Below are 23,218 nucleotides of genomic sequence, written 5' to 3' on the forward strand. Positions count from 1 at the left end.
GTTGGCGACAGGCGACGGGGAACGATGAGGTGGCCTGCCGATGGGAGCCATCTGAGCGACGTGGGCGGCGAGGGCAGCCCGGCGCTCAGCACGAGCGCGGCGCGCGTCTGCCATGGAGACGACGAAGCAATAGAGCGCGGAGTGATGGAAGGAAGCTTCGGTGCACCCCTACCCGGCACGCCAGATGTCGGATCACGGGTTCCGGCAAAACCCTCAAGGTTCGAACACTGGGGTGCGCGCGAAGGTTTTCTCCCTATCGATCCACGCCCTAGCTCTCTAAGATCTCGCGGACGAACTCGATGAACTTGCAACACAAAGACATAAGATTTATACTGGTTCGGGCCACCATTGTGGTGTAATACCCTACTCCAGCGTGGTGGTGGTGGATTGCCTCTTGGGCTGATGATGAACAGTACAAGGGGAAGAACAACCTCCTGAGGTTGAGGTGTTCTTGTGCTTGGTTCACTTATGTGTGGGAGGATCGGAATCAGATGCCCCCCTATGGTGGTGGCTAGTCCTATTTATAGAGGCCCTGGTCCTCTCCCCGAATATTGAGCGGGAAGGGATGCCAGAACGGCCAATTCAAAAGGGGATAACTAGTACAGCTTATCCTGACAAAAGCGGTCTTCGCCTGCCAAAGGCTCTGGTGGTGACGCCGTCTTGGGCTCCATGGTGACCTCCGTCTTGCCGTCCTTCTGGTCTTGGTCTCGTTGCACCAATATGGAAACCTTTGCTTGATGCCTTGGTACTCCGCGCCTGCGCTTGCCCCCTTGGCACCAAAGAGGAAACAAGGACGTTGCGCGCGCTGGCGCCCACCTGGTCTTGATCGTCATGGCTCACATCACGATGACCTCGCGAGGTTTGCCTTTCCTTGATCTCTCCGCCCCTCGTGAGCCTAGTGAGGCCGCTCCCGAGGAGGTCTTGCGTCATCCGCCTCGCGAGGCCTGGCCCCTCGCGAGGGTCTTGAATGCCTTGACGATGAAGGTGGGCCGTATAGGCCTGCTAGCTCAGCCACGCCGTGGGCCGCAGGGAGGCAAGTCTGGGCACCCCCGTTCCCAGAACGCCGATACTAGTAATTCTTGCATCAAAAACTTTCCTCGTTTCCCCTACAACAATCATGTCAATAAATTCCTCCACATCATTATGCTGCCCGCAAAAGGTATCTTACAGATCCGACAAAACTCATATAGTGACATCTCCTTAACCTCATCATATAAATGAAATTCCACTGAAGGTGGTGATTTCTTAGCATGAAAGTAAAAATTTTGCACGAAAATATTAGTGAGGAGGAGATACTATTCGCGCTGGTTGTGGAGGAAGTCGATGAGGCCTGCATTTTCAGCCAAATAATAAAAATCTTCATAAATCCCGGCTGCTCTCAAGAACTCATCACAAGGCCATTAGCACGGTCGAACCTCCGCAGTACGAGGGAGTTCATATTTGGGCTTCTTATTCTCTTCACTTTGCTTATCCTTCGAGCTTCGTCTTGAAGAGCCCCTCAACAATCTCTTCATCATCTTTCTCTGAAAAATTTCTGAATTTTTTAGTGACTTAAAATAAAAGTAAATCAAACACAACAAGATTGATAGAAACTACTCCCACAAGATCCTAGAGGCTAAATCATGCAATCAAACTACTTTTGACCACATAAATTTGACAAGCAAGCTCAAGAACAGGGCCACCTAAGAAGCAAAAAATTGCAATAAATAAAGCACTAGAACAAAAGATAATTGGACCATTGGAGGAGTCACATACCAAAGAACAATCCCCCAAAGTAGTTTTGTGAATGTAACTTTGAGCAAGGAGATCAAAAATGCCAGCAAGATGAGCTAGAACTCGGGTTTGAGCTGGTGGAGGATTTTTTTCTGGAGGAAGACGAAGTGTGTGGGTGCAAGAATAAGTGGAGGGGCCCCATGTGGGGTCCACGAGGTAGGGGGCACGCTCCAGGGGGTGGGCACGCCCTGGACCCTCGTGGCCAGGTGGAGGGCCCCCCAAGTGTGTTTTCAGTGCCGATAATTCTTAAATATTCTAGAAAAAATCATATAAAATTTTCAGGACATTTGGAGAACTTTTATTTTCGGGGTATTTTTTTATTGCAAGGATAATTCAGAAAACAGATAGAAAATACTATTTTTGCTTTATTTAATCTAAATAACAGAAAGTAAAAGGAGGGTACAGAGAGTTGTGCTTTCTAACTTCATCCATCTCATGCTCATCAAAAGGAATCCACTAACAAGGTTGATCAAGTCTCGTTAACAAACTCTTTCCGAATTGCATGAAACCGGAGAATTTTCGAATAACACTAGGTTACCTCTACAGGGATATGCACATCCCCAACAATAAGAATATCATATTTCTTCTTGACAGTAGGAAGAGGAAATTCAAAACCTCCAATAGTAATTGTTGACATTTTTCCAATAAAATTGATACTGTGGACTTGAGGTTGTTTCCTTGGAAAATGTACCGTATGCTCATTACCATTAACATGAAAAGTGACATTGGTTTTGTTGCAATAAATAACAGCTCCTACAGTATTAAAAAAGGGTCTACCAAGAATATTAGACATATTATCGTCCTCGGGAATATCAAGAATAACAAAGTCCATTGAAATAGTAACTATTGCAACCACAACAGGCGCATCCACACAAATACCGACAGGTATAGTAGTTAATTTATCAGCCATTTGCAAAAATATTTCAGTAGGTGTCAACTTATTCAAATCAAGTCTACGATATAAAGAGAGAGGCATAACACTAACACCGGCTCCAAGATCACATAAAGCAGTTTTAACATAGTTTCTTTTAATGAGCATGGTATAGTTGGTACTCCTGGATCTCCTAGTTTCTTTGGTATACCACCTTTAAAAGTATAATTAGCAAGCATGGTGGAAATTTCAGCTTCCGGTATCTTTCTTTTATTTGTCACAATATCTTCCATAGACTTAGCACAAGGATTCATTTTAAGCATATCAGTCAAACGCACATGCAAAAAGATAGGTCTAAACATTTCTGCAAAGCGCTCAAAATCCTCATCATCCTTTTTATTGGATGGTTTAGGAGGAAAAGGCATGGGTTTCTGAACCTATGGTTCTCTTTCTTTACCTTGCTTCCTAGCAACAAAGTCTCTCTTATCAGAACATTGATTCTTTGATTGTGGGTTATCAAGATCAACAACAGGTTCAATCTCTACATCATTGTCATTGCTAGGTTGAGCATTAACATCTTCGTTAACATTATCACTAGGTTCATGTTCATTACCAGATTGTGTTTCAACATCAGAAATAGAAATATCATTGGGATTCTCAGGTGTGTCAACAACAGGTTCACTAGAAGCATGTAAAGTCCTATCATTTTTCTTTTTCTTCTTCATAGAAGAACTAGGTGTATCAATATTAGTTCTCTGAGAATTTTGCTCAATTTTCTGAGGGTGGCCCTCAGGATACAAAGGTTCCTGAGTCATTTTACCCTCTCCAGTCACAACTCTGACATCATTATCATTTTTCTTATTATCTAATTCATTGAGCAAATCATTCTGATCTTTAAGCACTTGTTCTACTTGAGTCGTAACCATAGAAGCATGTTTACTAATAAGTTTAAGCTCAACTTTAACTCTAGACATATAATCACTCGAGTGTTCAATCATATAAGCATTACGTTTCAATTGTCTACCAACATAAGCATTGAAGTTTTCTTGTTTAACAATAGAATTTTCAAACTCATCCAAGCATTGGCTAGTAGACTTATAATGATGAATATCATGTTCATCAAATCTATAGAGAGAATTTACCTTTACTACCTGTGTCGGGTTATCAAGACCATGTATTTCTTCAATAGGTGGTAAATTCTTAACATCTTCAGCTTTAATACCTTTTTATTTCACAGATTTCTTTGTCTCTTGCATATCTTCAGGACTGAGAAATAGCATACCCCTTTTCTTCGGAGTTGGCTTAGGAGTTTGTTCAGGAAGTGTCCAATCATTTTCATTACTCAACATATTATTCAATACCAACTCTTCTTGAAAACACAACCAACACAACTATCCAGGTGGTCTCTGGAAGCGTTAGTTAGTCCATTATAAAAGATATCAAGTATTTCATTTTCTTGTGAGGATGATCAGGCAAAGCATTAAGTAACCGGAGAAGCCTCCCCCAAGCTTGTGGGAGACTCTCTTCTTCAATTTGCACAAAATTACATATTTCCCTTAAGGCAGCTTGTTTCTTATGAGCGGGAAAAATTTAGCAGAGAAGTAATAAATCATATCCTGGGGATGTCGCACACAACCAGGATCAAGAGAATTAAACCATGTTTCTGCATCACCCTTTAATGAGAATGGAAAAAACTTAAGGATAAAGTAATAGCGAGTTTTCTCATCATTAGTGAACAAGGTGGCTATATCATTTAATTTAGTAAGATGTGCCACAATAGATTCAAATTCATAGCCATAAAAAGGATCAGATTCGACCTAAGTAATTAACTCAGGGTTGACAGAGAAATCATAATCCCTATTGGAAATACAGATAGATTTAAATAGCAAAAGCAGGGTCATATTTCATTCTAGCATTCAAAGACTTTTCTTTTCGCTTAGCTAATAGTTTCTTAAGATCATAACTATCATGGAAAGCTAGAAAGTCTCTACCAGGTTCTTCATCCATAACATAACCCTCAGGCCCAACAGGCAATTCATATCTAGGGGGAGAATCTTCATCATCACTTTCATCAATATTATCAGTTTCAATAATTTCAATCTCTCTAACCCTAGCAAGTTGTTCATCAAGAAATTCACCTAATGGCACAATATTATTAAGCATAGAATTAGTTTCATCATAAGGATCATGCAAAGCATAAGTGGCATCATCAATAACATGTGACATATCAGAATAAATAGCAGGAGTGGGTGTCGCAAGTTTACTCAAAACAGAAGGTGAATCAAGTGTAGAGCTAGATGGCAGTTCCTTACCTCCCCTCGTAGTTGAGGGAAAAATCTTCGTTCTTTCATCTTTCAAGTTCCTCATAGTGATCAATAGATATAAATCCCAAGTGACTCAAAGAATAGAGCTATGCTCCCCGGCAACGGCGCCAGAAAATAGTCTTGATAACCCACAAGTATAGGGGATCGTAACAATTTTCGAGGGTAGAGTATTCAACCCAAATTTATTGATTCGACACAAGGGGAGCCAAAGAATATTCTCAAGTATTAACAGTTGAGTTTTCAAGTCAAACGCACCTGAAAGACTTAATATCTACAGCAAAGTATTTAGTAGCAAAGTAATATGGAAGTAACGGTAATGGTGGCAAAATTAACAGTAGTGGTTTTGTAGTGATTGTAACAGTGGCAACAAAAAAGTAACTAAGCAAAGATCAATATGTGAAAAGCTTGTAGGAAATGGATCAGTGATGGATAATTATGTCGGATGCAATTCCTCATGCAGCAGTTATAAAATAGGGTGACATAGAACTAGCTCCAGTTCATCAATGTAATGTAGGCATGTATTCCGAATATAGTCATACGTGCTTATGGAAAAGAACTTGCATGACATCTTTTGTCCTACCCTCCCGTGGCAGCGGGGTCCTATTGGAAACTAAGGGATATTAAGGCCTCCTTTTAATAGAGTACCGGAACAAAGCATTAACACTTAGTGAATACATGAAATCCTCAAACTATAGTCATCACCGGTAGTGGTCCCGTTTATTGTCACTTCGGGGTTACTGGATCATAACACATACTAGGTGACTATTGACTTGAAAAATAGGATCAAGAACTCACATATATATATTCATGAAAACATAATAGGCTCAGATCTGAAATCATGGTACTCGGGCCCTAGTGACAAGCATTAAGCATAGCAAAGTCATAGCAACATCAATCTCAGAATTTAATGGATACTAGGGATCAAACCCTAACAAAACTAACTCGATTACATGATAAATCTCATCCAACCCATCACCGTCCAGCAAGCCTACGATGGAATTACTCACGCACGGCGGTGAGCATCATGAAATTGGTGATGGAGGAAGGTTAATGATGACGATGACGACGGATTCCCCTCTCTAGAGCCCCGAACGGACTCCAGACCAGCCCTCTCGAGAGAGATTAGGGCTTGGTGGTGGCTTCGTATCGTAAAACATGATGAATCCTTCTCTCTGATTTTTTCTCCCCGGACGTGAATATATAGAGTTGGATATGAGGTTGGTGGAGGATCAGGGGGGCCACGAGATAGGGGGTGTGCCCCCACCCTCGTGGACAGGGTGTGGGCCCCCTGATGTTGATTCTTTCGCCAGTATTTTTATATATTCCAAAAATATTCTTCATGAAGTTTCAGGTCATTCTGAGAACTTTTATTTCTGCACAAAAATAACACCATGGCAATGCTGCTGAAAACAGCGTCAGTCCGGGTTAGTTCCTTTCAAATCATGCAAGTTAGAGTCCAAAACAAGGTCAAAAGTGTTTGGAAAAGTAGATACGATGATGACGTATTAGGTACTCAAGTACTTTGTAGACCACTGTATACGAACAGTAGCAACAGAGTAGTGCTATAGTAGTATTGCTTCAGGGCTTGACCCTTGCTCACACACACACTCGTTGATACAGAGTGATCGGACAGGGCGTACGGTGTCTGCAGCACAATTCCTATCGGTCTTGGTGACACACGACTGTAGCCGCGAAAAAATTGGTCTTCTATTTGGTTCGACGGATCGTGTTGCATCGGCGATATAGAGAAGAGTGCCAAACCCTAAATTCCCTTGAACTCAATATACATCGCCGCTGAATACTTTTTCAATCTCGATTGGTGAACTCATAGTTGATGTGAATTCTTCCATGCTAGATCTTCTTTATCTGGTCAACTAGGAGCTTCTCGATCCCTGGGAGAGATCCCTTCAAGAACTCAACACCACCGTGCGCTCATCCCATGATGTGCGCCAATTTTCGTGGTTTTATTATGGCAAATGTCCTAGTGTGAGGAATTAGTCGTGAGGCCAACGCAACTAGGTAGTAGCTTGAACAGGGCTGGTCAGAACCGAGAGATGCATGGTTTTACCCAGGTTCAGCCCGTAAAAGCCTACATCCTTCTTCATTGATATTGATGATGATGATGCTCACGATTACAGGGGTGCTCTTTTTCTACCTCTCTCTCGAGAGCTATTGACATGTTTGTCTTAACTTGTCCCACTTGTGGTGTCCTGCCCCTCCTTATATAAGTCGGAGGGGCGCGTTACATATGGAGCCCTAGTAGGACTAGGACTATTCTATTACAAGTGGAATCCTAGTCTTGTTTCCTTTGTAAGGGAATACTCCTTATGTATTTCCTCTTAAGCCGGCCTAACATAACGTGAGCCGGCCTACCGGGCCTTGGGCCTTGTCATCCATCTGACCCGCCGTCGGGGTCATTAGTGAGTCTCCGGACCAATGAGTCGCCAGTCTTCGGGTGGGTTACCGATGAAACGACAAGTCTCAGCCGGGTCATCCATATGACCCGCCGTCGGGGTCATTAGTGAGTCTCGGACCAGTGAGTCGCCAGTCTTCGGGCGGGTTACCGATGAAACGCCAAGTCTCGATCGGGTCATATATCCGGCTTGGTCATACCGTGGGGTATATCCCCGACACACCTCCTGTTCTTCAATAGGATTGCTGATCTGGAGTCCTATTCGGGGATCCGAAGAAGGGGATTCATCGCCATCGTCATCATGAACCCTTCTCCACCAACCATTCCATGATGCTCACCGCCAGGAGTGAGTAATCCCTTTGTAGGCTTGTTGGACGGTGATGGAACTAGATGAGATTTATCATGCAATCGAGTCTGTTAGGGTTGATCCCTAGTATCCACTCTGTTCTGAGAGTGATGTTGATATGACTTTGCTATCCTTAATGCTTGTCACTAGGGCCTGAGTGCCATGATTTCAGATCTGAACCCTCTATGTTTTCATGAATATATTTGAGTTCTTGATCCTATCTGCTAGTTATATGCACTTGTTATTGTTCTGATCTGTAGACCCCAAAGTGACAATAGTTGGGATACTCTCCGGAAATGACTGTAATTCGAGGAGTGCATGTATTCACCATATGTTAATGCTTTGTTCTGGTTCTCTATTAATAGGAGGCCGTAATATCCCTTAGTTTTCTTATGGACCTCGCTGCCACGGGAGGGTGCTATTGTGAGCTATGTTGGGATTTCCCCGAAGAGGAGAGGATACCACAGTACAGTAGAGATAATTATTTCCCTTAGTTATGAAACAAAGGTTATCAATCAGTTGGAGAACCAAGCAACGACTCATTAACAAGACCTGCACACAAACAACAAATACTTGCAACCCAACGCGAACAAGGGGTTGTCAATCCCTTGACGGTTACGAGCAAGATTACATTGTATAGTTTTAGATAGATAGATCGGACAAAAATACAAAATAAAATAAATAATAGAAAATTGCAGCAAGGTATTTTTGGTTTTAATATATGATAAAAGATAGACCCAGGGCCCATTATTTTCACTTGAGGCTTCTCTCTTAAAAAATAGCATACGATGGGTAAACAAATTACTGTTGGGCAATTGATAGAAAAGCAAATAATTATGAAGATATCGAAGGAAATGATCATATATAGGCATCACGCCCGAGACAAGTAGACCAAAATGATTCTGCACCTACTACTATTACTCCACACACCGACCGCTATCCAGCATGCATCTAGTGTATTAACTTCATGGGAAAATGGCGTAACACCTTAAGCAAGATGACATGATGTAGATAAGATAAACTCACGTATAAATAAACCCCATGTTTTAACCCTTAATAGCAATGATACATACGTGTCATGTCCCCTTCTGTCACTGGGATTGAGCATTGTAAGATTGAACCCATTGCAAAGCACCTCTTCCCATTGCACGATAAATCAATCTAGTTGGCCAAACCAAACCAATAAATCAGAGAAGAAATACGAGGCTATAGTAATCATGCCTAAAAGAGTTCAGAGAAAACTCAAATAATATTCATGGATATATCTAATCATACACTCACAATTCATCGGATCCCAACAAACACACCGCAAAAAGTCATTACATCGAATAGATCTCGTAGAACATCGAGGAGAACATTGTATTGAAGATCAAACAGAGAGAAGAAGCCATCTAACTACTAACTATGGACCCATAGTGTAACGCCCCGGATGTAACATTCCATAATTGTAATTCCGACTCTTGCCATTTCCGGCTATGTAGCGCCCAAGATGTGAGTCTATCCCAATCACGTGATGAATTCATGATTAGGGCACAACCGCATTTCGAGCGCATAGCAAGGTGGATATCATTACAACGTACCATGTACCGAATAGATGAGAATACAAGATAAAGGTTTACACTCTCCACAAGTTACATCATTCATACAACATTTTATCAATACATAGCAATCATCATACAGAAGAGCAGGATCCGACTATGGATGAAATCAAACAAAAAAGAAAAATGACATCCACCCTGCTAATCCCAGGCTCCCCGACCCGGAACCTATCCCTTGATCGAAGAAGGAGAACTCCAAACAAGCAAGCATCACACTGGCGTCAGACCATCACATTATCTGTACCTACAACTGTTGTTGTAGTAATCTATGGGCCAAGAGGACTCAGCAATCCCATTACCATGGGTATCAAGACTAGCAAAGCTTAATGGGCATGGAATGGATAAGTGGTGAGGTTGCAACAAGCGGCTAAGCATTGTATGGTGGCTAACTTACGAATACAAGAATAAGATGAGAAACTACGCAAACGGTCGCAAACTAGTAATGATCAAGAAGTGATCCTGAACTACTTACGTTCAAACATAACCCTACCGTGTTCTCTTCTAGAACTTCCCGGAAAAGAGACAGTCACGGTTACACACGTGGTTGGTGTATTGTAATTGAGTTTACTTCAAGTTCACTACTAATACGTCTCCATCGTATCTACTTTTCCAAACACGTTTGCCCTTGTTTTGGACTCTAACTTGCATGATTTGAATGGAACTAACCCGGACTGACACTGTTTTCAGCAGAATTGCCATGGTGTTATTTTTGTGCAGAAATAAAAGTTCTCGAAATGACCTGAAAATCAACGGAGAACTATTTTGGAATATATAAAAAATACTGGAAGAAAGATCCACGTTAGGGGGCCCACACCCGGTCCACGAGGGTGGGGGGCGCGCCCTACCCCCTGGGCGCGCCCCCTGCCTCGTGGGCCCCCTGACGCTCCACCGACGTCCACCTTGACTCCATATATTCACTTTCAGGGAGGAAAAAATTGGAGAGAAGGATTCATCGCATTTTACGATACAGAGCCACCGCCAAGCCCTAAACTCTCTCGGGAGGGCTGATCTAGAGTCCGTCCGGGGCTCCTGAGAGGGGAATCCGTCGCCATCATCATCAACAACCTTCCTCCATCACCAATTTCATGATGCTCACCGCCGTGTGTGAGTAATTCCATCGTAGGCTTACTGGACGGTGATGGGTTGGATGAGATTTATCATGTAATCGAGTTAGTTTTGTTAGGGTTTGATCCCTAAGATCCACTATGTTCTGAGACTGATGTTGCTATGACTTTTCTATGCTTAATGCTTGTCACTAGGGCCCAAGTGCCATGATTTCAGATCTGAACCTATTATGTTTTCATGAATATATGTGAGTTCTTGATCCTATCTTGCAAGTCTATAGTCACCTATTATGTGTGATGATCCGTTAACCCCGAAGTGACCACAATCGGGATACTTACCGGTGATCACGGTAGTTTGAGGAGTTCATGTATTCACTATGTGTTAATGCTTTGGTACGGTACTCTATTAAAAGGAGGCCTTAATATCCCTTAGCTTCCAATAGGATCCCGCTGCCATGGGAGGGTAGGACAAAAGATTCCATGCAAGTTCTTTTCCATAAGAATGTATGACTATATTCGGAATACATGCCTACATTACATTAATGAACTGGAGCTAGTTCTCTGTCACCCTATGTTATAACTGTTGCATGACTGATCGCATCCGACATAATTCTCCATCACCGATCCAATGCCTATGAGCTTTTCATATATTGTTCTTTTCTTATTTACTTTTTTGTTGCTACTATTACAATCACTATAAAACCAAAACTGCTACTGTTACTTTTACCACTGTTACCACTACTATCACATTACATTGCTACTAAATACTTTGCTGCAGATATTAAGTTTCCAGGTGTGGTTGAATTGACAACTCAGCTGCTAATACTTAAGAATTTTTTTATCTCCCCTTGTGTCGAATCAATAAATTTGGTTTGAATACTCTACCCTCAAAAACTGTTGCGATCCCCTATACTTGTGGGTTATCAAGACTATTTTCTGGCGCCGTTGCCGGGGAGCATAGCTTTATTCTTTGAGTCACTTGGGATTTATATCTGCTTATCATTATAAAGAACTTGAAAGATCAAAGAACCAAGATTTTTCCCTCAACTACGAGGGGAGGTAAGGAACTGCCATCTAGCTCTGCACTTGATTCACCTTATGTTTTGAGTAAACTTGCGATGCCTAAACCTACTGCTGCTATTGATTCCGATATGTCGTATGTTATTGATGATGCCACTTCTGCTATGCATGATACTTATGATGCAACTACTTCTATGCTTGATACTACTGTGCCACTTGGTGAATTTCTTGATGAACAACTTGCTAGGGCTAGAGAGAATGAAATTATTGAAACTGATAATATTGATGAAAGTGATGATGAAGATTCTCCCCCTAGATATGAATTGCCTGTTGTGCCTCAGGGTTATGCTATGGATGAAGAACCTGCTAGAGACTTTCTTGCCTGCAATGATAGAAGTGATCTTTAGAAACTATTAGCCAAGCTTAAAGAAAAGTCTTTGAATGCTAGAATGAAATATGACCCTGCTTATGCTACTTCACCTATCTTTATCACTGATAACGATTATGATTTCTTAGTTGATCCTGATATAATTACTTTGGTTGAATCTGATCCTTCTATGGCTATGAATCTGAAACTATTGTGGCACATCTTACTAAATTAAATGATATAGCTACCCTGTTCACTAATGATGATAAAACTCGCTACTATTATATCCTTAAATTATTTCCATTCTCATTAAAGGGTGATGCTAAGATATGGTTTAATTCTCTTGATCCTGGTTGTGTGCGTAGTCCCCAGGATATGATTTACTACTTCTCTGCTAAATATTTCCTCGCTCATAAGAAACAAGCTGATTTAATGGAAATATATAATTTTGTGCAAATTGAAGAAGATAGTCTCCCACAAGCTTGGGGGAGGCTTCTCCAATTACTTAATGCTTTGCCTGATCATCCTCTCAAGAAAAATGAAATACTGGATATCTTTTATAATGGACTAACCGATGCTTCCAGGGATTACCTGGATAGTTGTGCTGGTTGTGTTTTCAGGGAAAGAACTATTGATCAAGCTGGAATTCTATTGAATAATATGTTGACCAATGAAAATAATTGGATACTTCCTGAACCAACTCCTAAGCCAACTCAAAAGAAAAGGGGTATTCTATTTCTTAGTCCTGAAGATATGCAAGAGGCAAAGAAATCTATGAAAGAAAAAGGTATAAAAGCTGAAGATGTTAAGAATTTACCTCCTGTTGAAGAAATACATGGTCTTAATTCACCACCTATTGAAGAAACACACGGTCTTGATAACCCGACACAGGTAGTAAAGTTAAACTCTCTCTATAGATATGATAAAGATGAAATCCCTCCTGCTAGGTTTGCTAGCCAATGTTTGGATGAATTTAATAACTTTATGGTTAAGCAAGAAGATTTTAATGCTTATTTTGGTAGACAACTGAAACGCAATAGTTATATGATTGAACACTTGAGTGATTATATGGATAGTGTTAAAGGTGAACTTAAACTTATTAGTAAACATGCTTCTATGGTTACCACTCAAGTAGAACAAGTACTTAAAGCTCAGAATGATTTGCTCAATGACTTAATTAATAAGATGAATGATAATGCTGTTAGAGTTATGACTAGAGGCGGTAAAATGACTCAGGAACCTTTGTATCCTGAGGGCCATCCTAAGAGAATTGAGCAAGATTCTCAGAGAACTAACGTAGATGCACCTAGTCCTTCTAAAAGGAAGAAAAAGAAAAATGATAGGACTTTGGATGCTTCTAGTGAACCTGTTATTGACACACATGAGAATCCTAATGATATTTCTATTTATGATGCTGAAACACAATCTGGTAATGAACATGAACCTAGTGAAAATGTTAATGATGATGTTCATGTTGATGCTCAACCTAGTAATGATAATGATGTAGAAATTGAACCTGCTGTTGATCTTGATAACCACAATCAAAGAATCAAAGTTATGATAAGAGAGACTTTGTTGCTAGGAAGCACGGTAAAGAAAGAGAACCATGGGTTTAGAAACACATGCCTTTTCCTCCTAAACCATCCAAGAAAAAAGATGATGAGGATTTTGAGCGCTTTGCTGAAATGATTAGACCTATCTTTTTGCGTATGCGTTTGACTGATATGCTTAAAATGAACCCTTATGCTAAATACATGAAGGATATTGTTACAAATAAGAGAAAGATATCGGAAGCTGAATTTTCCACCATGCTTGCTAATTATACTTTTAAGGGTGGAATACCTAAGAAACTAGGAGATCCAGGAGTACCAACTATACCATGCTCCATTCAAAGAAACTATGTTAAAACTGCTTTATGTGATCTTGGAGCTGGTGTTAGTGTTATGCCTCTCTCTTTATATTGTAGACTTGATTTGAATAAGTTGACACCTACTGAAATATCTTTGCAAATGGCTGATAAATCAACTGCTATACCTGTCGGTATTTGTGAGGATGTGCCTGTTGTGGTTGCAAACGTTACTATTTTAACGGACTTTGTTATTCTTGATATTCCTGAGGATGATATTATGTCTATTATTCTTGGAAGACCCTTTTTGAATACTGCAGGGGCTGTTATTGATTGCAACAAAACCAATGTCACTTTTCATGTTAATGGTAATGAGCATACGGTACACTTTCCAAGGAAACAACCTCAAGTTCATAGTATCAATTCTATGGAAAAATGTCAACAATTACTATTGGAGGTTTTGAATTTCCTCTTCCTACTGTCAAGAAGAAATATGATATTCTTATTGTTGGAGATGTGCATATCCCCGTTGAGGTAACATAGTGTTATTCGAAATTTCTCCAGTTTCATGCAATTCGGAATGAGTTTGTTAACAAGACTTGATCAACCTTGTTAGTGGATTCCTTTTGATGAGCATGAGATGGATGAAGTTAGAAAACACAACTCTCTATACCATCTTTTTACTTTCTGTTATTTATATTAAATAAAGAAAAATAGTATTTTTCTGTCTGTTTTCTGAATTATCCTTGCAATAAAAAAATACCCCGAAAATAAAAGTTCCCCAAATGCCCTGAAATTTAAATATGATTTTTTCTGGAATATTTGAGAATATCTAGCACTAAGAATACACCAGGGGGAGCAAGCACCTGGCCATGAGGGTCCAGGGCGCTCCCCCTGCCTCGTGGGCCCATGGTGGCTCCCCTCCACTTATTCCAGCCACCACACACTCCTTCTTCCTTCCAAAAAAAATCACCAACCAACTCAAGCACGAGTTCTAGCTCATCTTGCTGCCATTTTTGATCTCCTTGCTCAAAGCTCCATTCACAAAACTGCTTTGGGGGATTGTTCTTTGGTATGTGACTCCTCCAATGGTCCAATTAGTTTTTGTTCGAGTGCTTTATTCATTGCAAATTTTTGCTTCTTAGGTGACCCTATTCTTGAGCTTGCATATCAAATTTATATGGTCCCAAGTAGTTCTAATGCATGATATAGTCTCTAAGCACTTGTGGGAGTAGTTGCTATCAATTTTGTTGAGTTTGGTTCACTTTTATTTTGAAGTTACTAAAAATTTCAGAGGAAGAAATATGTTTAGGAAAATGTACCAAGGTGGTTCTTCAAGGAAGCAAGGACCCAGACCCGCAATACGCGATGCGGACGATGAACCACAGAGGGATGCTCAAGTGCGGCCTTGTGAATGGCCGTCAGAGGACTTCATGGCGCAAGCAGGAATCAAGGAGGAATTTGAAGCATATGTGCGTAATGCCGATCTTGAGAGCTTCATGGCAGATAAGTGCCGTCAGTACCAGTACCTCACTGATTCCTTTATGAGAAGGTTTGAATTTTCATCATCACGCAATTCTCAAACTATCCTGTTTGATCTTTATGATAAAATCTTATACCATGGACTTAGAAGATTTTAACACTGCTTGTAAACTCCCACAGTGGGGTAATGTTAGTGAACCTCGCAAGTCTGAATATAGAGATTTTCTTGCTAGTATAACAGTGGGGGAATCTAGAGATGTAACACAAGCCACCATAGGGAGCATTCATTTCCCGCTATACATTATTTTGCTCTCTTCATAGGAAGATGCATACATGGTAAGGATGAGGCATGTCACATGTGTGTGCCAGATCTTAGTGTTCTCAAGAGTGCTATTTTAGGAGATAAACAATATAACTTGGGGGCTATTGTTGCACGTAGGTTGCATAATAATAGTATTCATGGAGATTTCTTTGGTGGAATTTATGCAACTCGTATAGCTAACTTTCTTGAGATACCCATACATGGAGATGATATTGAGTTGCCTCTTTCTTATCTAGATTATGATGCTATGGTTCGCCATCAGCTTGTTGAGAGGAACGACCAGTCCCTCCAGTACCGACTAATCTTTGATAGATGATGCACCTATCACGTCGCTCTCCCTGCTCCTACTTTCTTTGACTTTCAGGAAAAGGGGAGATATGTTATAACCAGGGAGGAGGCGAACGAGTATAAGAGGAGGACGAAGACAGCTCGCCTCCAAGCGGAAGCTCATGAGGCAATAACTGCTGCATCTCAGTACAACCCCAACTATAACTTTGGATATCCGCCAGGCCAGCCGTGGCCATAGACCAACTTAGGCCAAAAGCCTAAGCTTGGGGGAGTACGTATTTCTCACCGACATTACATTCCTGTTGACACACTCATGCTAGTTGTCGGTGCTCATACTTTTTCATTGTATCATCCATGCTAGTTTATTTCCTTTTTATGCTTTCTTCTTGTGTGTTTGATAAACCTTAAGAAAAACCAAAAAAATTAGTTGTAGCTTTTAGTTAGTTTACTTTCTATGCCTGTAGTAGTAGTAATTAAAAAGAAAACTGTTGGAGTAATTGGACACGGATACCCCGAAGACGGCGAGACAATAAATCAAGACATCGGGGCTAGCAAAGCCCCTCAGTCCGACTGCCCGGCCGCTCCTGCCGGCTCCCCGTCCGACTGCTCTACCCGGCTGCCGACTGCGCCAACCAGCCGGCTGCCGACTGCAGCCCGACCCGACACCAACAAGACACTGACGGGACGACCATACCGCGACGTCATCCACAGTGTACCTTGTCCCCTGGGTACTGATTTATAAAGTACCCCAGGGGACAAGCATGACATGCACCATGCCTAGCCCATGCCACTACATAGCTTGGTTTGTAAGCTACCCAAGGTAGCTTACAACCAACGCTACCACCACCCATGCCTACCACTATATAAGCTAGCTCCATCCATCCATCAGGGGATGGACTCACACACTCACGCATGCATGCTCAGGCACATGCGGCCACACACACCTATGCTCATATGCATATATACGATATCAGATGCACTTGGCACTGATCTCAGATACAGCTCCAGGAGCGCTCTGTACCAGATATACCAGATATACTCAGACATGCAGGAGTAGGGGTATTATCTCTCCGGAGAGCCCCGAACCTGGGTAAACTAGCGCGTGCTACTCGCATACCCGTCCCTGGATATTCCGGCAGCAGTCTTGCCCTCACACGAAGCCACCTTGTGGCATATGTCGTCCTGCACCCCCTGTGAGAATACCGCGACATTTGGCGCCCACCATGGGGCGCCAAATGTCTGGGGTTGGGTGCGACATATGCCAATGGATGGCTTATCATGGTGGGTGCGAGTAGAACGTCGCCGGTGCCTGGAAACGGGATGAGGCGTAGATACGAACGCCGGCGAACTTTACCACCGAACCTGGGTAAAGTTCGCCGGTGTTCGTATCTACACCTCATCCCGTTTCCAGGCACTGGCGACGTTCTACTCGCACCCACCATGATAAGCCATCCATTGGCATATGTCACACCCAACCCCCGACAAAAACCCAAAAAGATTTCTTGTTCTTCTTTTGCTTGTTGGGAGCTTTCCAGTGTAAATAGTTTTGTTTCTTTTCTTTCCTTTGGGGGTCAAGAGGAGAAGACCATAATGAAAATGTTGAGTGGCTCTCATATGCATTATTGTTGATCTAACAAATATCCCATATTACCTTGTCTTCACTCTTGAATTGAATGCTTGCAGATTCCAGCTTAGTCCAATGCACGTGCACTATTATTATTATCCACACTATTCGGTCGTCCAAGTGAAAGGCGGTAATGATGATTATATGATGAACTTATTGAGTTGAGAAAAGCTGGTGTGAACTCGACCTCTCTTGTTTTTGTAAATATGATTAGTTCATTGTTCCTGATTCAGCCTATTATGAAAGAAACATGTTTGCAATGACAATTAGAGATTGTAGTTGCTTATGCCATGCTTAATTACCTAGGAGCTTATAATGGTTTACCTTGCATGCCAACATGCTATTAAAATGGTTGTGATGTGGTATGATAGGGCGGTATCCTCCTTTGAACGATTTGAGTGGCTTGACTTGGCACAGGTTCATGCATGTAGTTGAAAAAAAATCAACATAGCCTCTACGATATTTATGTTCATGGTGAATTATATCCTACTCATGCTTGCATTCGGTGTTGATTAATTTTAATGCATGTTCATGACTGTTGTCGCTCTCTAGCTGGACGCTTCCCCGTCTTTTTCTAGCCTTCACTTGTACAAAGCGGGAATACTGCTTTTGCATCTAATTCCATAAACCCTAAAGTTATTCCATATGAGTCCACCATACCTACCTATATATGGTATCTACCTGCTGTTCCAAGTAAATTTGTATGTGCCAAACTCTAAACCTTCAAATAAACATTCTGTTTTGCATGCTCGAATAGCTCATGTATCAACTAGGGCTGTCTGTATCTTCCATGCTAGGTGGGTTATTCTCAAGAGGAGTGGACTCCGCTCCTCACTCATGAGAAAATGGCTGGTCACCGGGACGCCCAGTCCCATGCTTTAAGCGAATCAAATCAAAATAACTACAAACAAAACTCCCCCGGGACTCCTGTTAGTTGGAGGCACCCGTTGTTTCGGGCAAGCCATGGATTGATGTTTGTTGGTGGAGGGGGAGTATAAACTTTACCATTCTGTTTGGGAACCGCCTATAATGTGTGTAGCATGGAAGATATCGAGATCTCTCGGTTGTTATGTTGACAATGAAAGTATACCGCTCAAAATATTATTCATATCCATTTCAAAACCGAGCTCTGGCACCTCTACAAATCCCTGCTTCCCTCTGCGAAGGGCCTATCCATTTACTTTTATGTTGAGTCATCATCCCCTTATTAAAAGCACCAGTTGGAGAGCACCGCTGTCATTTGCATCCATTACTGTTAGTTTACATTGAGTATGACTTGACTAGATCTCTTTTACCATGAATTACAATGTCTAGTCAGTCCTTGATCTTTAAAGGTGCTCTGCATTTATGTTCTGCGGTCTCAGAAAGGGCTAGCGAGATACCATCTTGTTATATCATATCATGATTGTTTTGAGAAAGTGTTGTCATCCGAGATTTATTATTATTGCTCGCTAGTTGACTATGCCATTAATATGAGTAAACATGAGACCTAAATGTTATTGTGAATATGGTTAGTTCATAATATTTGTTGAAAACTTGAATGCTAGCTTTACATATTTACAACAAAAAGAGCAAACCGAGTTTGTAAAAGTTTTTATTTATCACTTTCAGTTTATCAACTGAATTGCTTGAGGACAATCAAAGATTTAAGCTTGGGGGAGTTGATACGTCTCCGTCGTATCTACTTTTCCAAACACTTTTGCCCTTGTTTTGGACTCTAACTTGCATGATTTGAATGGAACTAACCCGGACTGACGCTGTTTTCAGTAGAATTTCCATGGTGTTATTTTTGTGCAGAAATAAAAGTTCTCGGAATGACGTAAAAATCAACAGAGAATTATTGTGGAATATATAAAAATTGCTGGAAGAAAGATCCACGTCAGGGGGCCCACACCCTGTCCACGAGGGTGGGGGGCGTGCCCTACCCCCCTGGGCGCGCCCCCTGCCTCGTGGGCCCCCTGACGCTCCACCGACGTCCACCTTGACTCCATATATTCACTTTTGGAGAGGAAAAAATCAGAGAGAAGGATTCATCGCGTTTTACGATACGGAGCCGTCGCCAGGCCCTAAACTCTCTCGGGGGGGCTGATCTAGAGTCCGTCCGGGGCTCCGGAGTGGGGAATCCGTCGCCATCGTCATCATCAACCTTCCCCCATCACCAATTTCATGATGCTCACCGCCGTGTGTGAGTAATTCCATCATAGGCTTGCTGGACGATGATGGGTTGGATGAGATTTATCATGTAATCGAGTTAGTTTTGTTAGGGTTTGATCCCTAGTATCCACTATGTTCTGAGATTGATGTTGCTATGCTTAATGCTTGTCACTAGGGCCCGAGTGCCATGATTTCAGATGTGAACCTATTATATTTCATGAATATATGTGAGTTCTTGATCATATCTTGCAAGTCTATAGTCACCTATTATGTCTTACGATCCGTTAACCCCAAAGTGACAACAATCGGGATACTTACCGGTGATGAGCATAGTTTGAGGAGTTCAAGTATTCACTATGTGTTAATGCTTTGGTCCGGTACTCTATTAAAAGGAGGCCTTAATATCCCTTAGTTTCCAATAGGACCCCGCTGCCACAGGAGGGTAGGATAAAAGATGCCATGCAAGTTCTTTTCCATAAGGACGTATGACTATATTCGGAATACATGCCTACATTACATTGATGAACTGGAGCTAGTGCTGTGCCACCCTATGTTATAACTGTTGCATGATTGATCGCATTCGACATAATTCTCCATCACTGATCCAATGCCTACGAGATTTTCATATATTGTTCTTTGCTTATTTACTTTTCTGTTGCTACTGTTACAATCACTATAAAACCAAAACTGCTACCGTTACTTTTACCACTGTTACCACTACTATCATATTAATTTGCTACTAAATACTTAGCTGTAGATATTAAGTTTCCAGGTGTGGTTGAATTGACAACTCAGCTGCTAATACTTAAGAATATTCTTTGGCTCCCCTTGTGTCGAATCAATAAATTTGGGTTGAATACTCTACCCTCGAAAACTGTTGCGATCCCCTATACTTGTGGGTTGTCAACTACAACTGGTTATTAACAAATTCCCATCTACCACATAACCGCAGACATGACTCTCGAAAGTTTAAACCCTGTAGGGGTGTCCCAACTTAGCCCATGACAAGCTCACGATCCGCGGAGACAAACCTCCATCGCGGGACCCTCCGATTAGACTCGGAATCCCGGTGCACAAGACATTTCGACAATGGTAAAACTAATCCAGCAAAACCTCCTGGCGTGCCAACACCCTAATAGTAGCCGCATGTATCTCGTCTCAGGCCACGTCCGGATGGGTCCGCCTACAGGTACATACCTAATACCTCGGGTTTCCTCGAGGCAGCCCCGCAGTCTGCCCGTTTGGGACCAACACCATCAGCACTGGCCCCCCTGTATTAGGTTGAATAATGAACCTCGGGTAGCTCTAACTCCCTATGCGTCAAGTTTATTATCATGTTAAGTTATTATGTTGAGCAAAAGGTAAAAACAATGTTGGGCCTTGCTGGAAGAGTTTTATTCAAAGCAAACTGTCAAGAGGGGCCCATAAACCCTCATCATGTTAGGGACGCAAAATCAAGGAACATAACAACGGTATGACAGAAACTAGGGCGGAAAGAGTGGAACAAAACGACAAGCAAAAGGCTAAGCCTTCCACCCTTTACCAAGTATGTAGATGCATTAATTAGATAAGAGATATTGTGATATCACATGATATCCATGTCCCAACATGGAACAACCTGCAACTGCATCTGCAACTAGCAACACTATAAGAGGGGCTGAGCAAAGCGGTAATATAGCCAAACAACGGTTTGCTGGGATGGTGGGAAAAGGTTAGAGGCTATTTCATGGCATATTGGGAGGCTGGATAAACAAGTGGTAGGTAGCGCGACATAGCAATAGCATCGAGGCAACTAGCATAACAAAGATAGTAGTGGTATCTAGAGTAACGGTCATCTTGCCTGAAATACCACTAGGAAGAAGACCGAATCCATGAAGAAGATGAACGGGCGTAGTTAAACGAATCCTAACAATCGCAACGATACCAGACTATAGAGAAGATGCACAACCGGAAAGGAGCAAACAACATAGTAAACAACCATCACATAAACATGACATGATGCACAACCAAGTATGATGCATGTCCGGTTTAAATAGGCATGTCATGGCAAAGTGCAACAAACAATACTACAAATTAAGTGGAGCGCAATATGTAACAAGTTGCATATTGAAGAAACACCACATTTAATTATTTAGTTCTCTCCCATTTATGTACCCAACAATATTAAATGTTGTTAAACATGGCAAGAGGTGAAGCATAATTAAACTAACTATTTAGGCAAGTTTAAATGAGGCCAGAAACATCAAACAACAACTCCGGTAATTCCTCACATGTTATTGAGCAGTTTTTGAAGCAAACAACAATTTTAAACATTTTAAATGTTGTTATCATGATGCGGATAACATATGCAGGTTATATGCAATTGTATGAAGATGTTGGCATGTGCATGTTATGAAGCATTTGACACCGTGGCGGAACGAAAGGGGTGCCACGACAACTACAATGGAAATGCTGCCACAACAACATATCCGTTGATCCGACAACTCATTGAGATACCGGTGAAAAAGAGCAAGTGTGCGGAACATGCAAGAGTGATGGGGAGTGATCTCGGTAACCGGGTTCCCACGGGTCGATGTATGGCACACGAGGAGGACTGAGCAATGACAACTCAGACCCGGTGCAAACATGAGCATCTCATACAACACACATGCATTCGTCCACGGGCATCGTCTCGGTGGTATACCTTCGAAGCGTGCACTCCGGATGGTTCGGGTTCGATGGGAGAAGTAGTCGTTCACGTGATGGTAGTGGAAGTAGTCGTTCACGTGGCGTCGTGGGAAGTAGTGGTACTACCGGTCATCAGTGATGGTAGTCATACAGGGTTCATAGACGTTCGAGTCATCCGTAGAGGTACTTGTCGCATCGCCGGGCATAGTCGACTTTGGCATATCCGTGCGTAGGGGTACTTGACAAAATCCACGGGAACAGTAGTGGTGCATGGTTTTCACTTTATAGTCGGACTTGACGAATCCAAAACGGTCGTCGGTGGTGGAACTTGGCGCCGTTATGGGGAAGTGGTCGTTCGGGCGCCGTACGTCGTGGTACTTGGCGAAAAGAAATCACAGAGGCGGGGTCTCGGCGATATAGCGATCGTAGAGGTAGTTGGCGACATCCTCAAAGATGGTACTTGGCGATATTCCTGGTACGGTAGTCGTTCGACTTCGTCAACGGCAACAACAAGTGAAGGAGCATGAAGGCAGCGGGTAGCAGGGTTGTCCAGGAGGTGCACGGGAACAACTGAGTTTGGGAAAGCAGGAGGTGGATCCAGGCGAAGGTGGTCGAGACATGGTCGAAGGCGTGGTGGATCCGGCCAGGCGGCACCGGATTCGGGCAGAGAAGGTGGCAGAGGAGGTACTAAGGCGCGACGGCGGCCCGCTGCAAGGTCGGGGATGCGAGCATCCATGGCGTCGGGCTATGAGGCGACGAGTAGGAGGCGGGTCGATGCGAGGGTGCAGAGGCGAGGCAGAGGCGCGAGGGGCGCAGGAGGATGGCCGGGGTGCATGGAGCAGCGACATTGTGAGAGAGGCCGGCGGCGCCATGGTTGCCGAACGGGGTGTCGGCTCTCCTGGATGAGGAGGAGGCCGTGGAGGAGATCTGGCGCCGTGCAGCACGCAGACATGGAGGACGCGGCGGTGACAGGAGGAAGAATGGGCGAGGTGGCACGCGTGAGGTAGGGGGACGACAAGGGGCAGGACCGGGCGGCGAGGTCCAACGACCCGGCGACGG

This window comes from Triticum urartu, chromosome 3 (genome assembly GCF_003073215.2).
Source record: "Triticum urartu cultivar G1812 chromosome 3, Tu2.1, whole genome shotgun sequence".
NCBI classification, from domain to species: Eukaryota; Viridiplantae; Streptophyta; class Magnoliopsida; order Poales; family Poaceae; genus Triticum; species Triticum urartu.